The sequence below is a fragment of the Microtus oregoni genome, unplaced genomic scaffold (assembly GCF_018167655.1).
Source record: "Microtus oregoni isolate MIOR12 unplaced genomic scaffold, Mior012 000018F_ref0000195, whole genome shotgun sequence".
Classification (NCBI taxonomy): Eukaryota; Metazoa; Chordata; class Mammalia; order Rodentia; family Cricetidae; genus Microtus; species Microtus oregoni.
In genome coordinates this window covers 25758307-25760281 of record NW_024543077.1, presented here as the reverse complement: position 1 = coordinate 25760281, position 1975 = coordinate 25758307, and the positions used below count along the sequence as shown (strand labels likewise).

The 1975-nt window shown below is 39.4% G+C and overlaps 1 pseudogene; it reads left to right on the top strand.

Moving 5' to 3' along the window:
• The first annotated feature begins 610 nt into the window (after nt 1-610).
• Nucleotides 611-1268, top strand: LOC121458628 (annotated as a pseudogene).
• Nucleotides 1269-1975: the final 707 nt, after the last annotated feature.

Below are 1975 nucleotides of genomic sequence, written 5' to 3'. Positions count from 1 at the left end.
TGAATGGTATTAGCTGTCCCCAGCAGTGTCTCCCATAGAAGCCAGTACGTGTAGCCACATAAATGATCTCTTCCAAGCTCTTAGTAGAGTGCATCTTTACAGGGAATGAACAGGGTCTGGAGCCTAGGGAATGAGGTCATCTGTGCTGAGCCCTGACTACCTGTTACCACACCCTCCTAAATAAAGACTTTACAACTGTCATCTTAACATTCTCACAGCATCCAGTGAGTATCCCAAAGCTGAAGGGATTTAGGAGATTTGGTCAAGATCTGGAAGTAAGAAGTGAAAACATTAAGAATCCTTCAACGTTTCTAAGCCTGCGGTCTAACCACACAATGTCAGTGGCAGCAAGTCTTCCTGCCTTGTGTACCAAGTATAGGAGTGTGCTCAGGTATACAACCTATAGGAACAAAGTGAAAGATTAAATCATTTTAAGATGGACAACCTCTGCATTTGATATGGGGTCCTTATGTAGCCGGGTGACACTAAGCCAAATGCGTTAATCTCTGTAATTTAACTTTTGCAAAACATCAGATGTTCTAAGGATCTGTAGCCGGTTTTCTCTACCTGGTTTCTTTCTCACTAGAGTGCATAACTACCGGATTCAGATATGAGCCCTCTGAGGCCTTGGAACTATCTTTTTTGGTTGTGAACTAAATGCCAACAAAGATTATCACTTTCTAATGGATAATGATGGAATTAGTATTAGTTATCTTTAAGAATGATCAGATTAGCGATCTGCTACAAAAGAGTATGCATCATTGAGGTAGAGACGATGAACTATGAAGGCAGTTCAAATTAACACTAGCAGCTTTGAAAATGTCTGTGCAGCCATCAGTTTCCCTTGGGATCATTGAAATGGCACACCAACCTGTGGTCTTTAAGGCTGAAATGTGGTTCAGAGCCTCTGCATATTAGTGGACAGCACCTAGGAACTGTAGAGGAGGAAACAGATTCAAAAAATTAAGATGAAGAAGCTATAAAACTCTTAAGTGTATATGGAAAGCAATTTGTCCCTGGATGTGGTAACAAAGTTCCACAGAAAAAAAGTAACTGATGAAGATTATAACAATGATGAAGATGATCATGAAGGAGACGAGCACAAAGGTGACCATGAAGATGATGATCATGAAGATGAGGGTGATGATGATCATCATGAAGATGAAGGTGATGATGATGATGACCATGAAGATGATGGTGATGAAGATGATGATGAAGATTATGATATTAGAGAAAAGGAAGATGTTAATAAAGATGATGATTTTTGATGGAGATGATTCTGATGAGGAGGAAACTGAAGAAAAGCTCCAGTGACAAAATCAGTACAATATATCAGCCAAAAACACACAGAAATTAAACCACGGTGATAAAGACTAAAATCCATCAGCAACAAGATCAAAATGTCAATAATCTTTCAAAAGGCGGGGGAGAGAAAACTCCTAAGTACTAAAAGGACCAAGTTCTGTAAAAAGCATTAGAGCAAAATTGCAAGCAAAAGTAGAGAAAGATGGTTCTCTTTCTAGAGTGGAAACCATGTTCATCAATCATGTGAAGAATTTCTTCCGGATGACTGGCCAGGAGAAGGCTACTCACAACCTCTGGCAGTGGAGGAAGTCTCTTTATGAGACTGGTTTAAGCAGTTTGAAATATTCCGTCTTGCTGCATTTCTTCAGCAGCTGATATCTGGCTGTCCTTTCTGCGTTGCAAGGTGAGGACTTTCTCTACTGTGTTTGATAGATGCCAGCCATGTTCCTTTGCCAGGAATGCGCTGTCTCAATAAATTCCTGCTCAGTTTTCAAGGATTGAACTCCACCCTTTACTTGGTTGTATGTGTGTTATTATGTTATAATAAGACACAGCCAGAGTGATGGTCACTTGGTTGTATGTGTGTTATTATGTTATAATAATACACAGAGTGATGGTCACTTAATTATATGTGTGTTATTATGTTATAATAAGACATAGAGTGATGGTC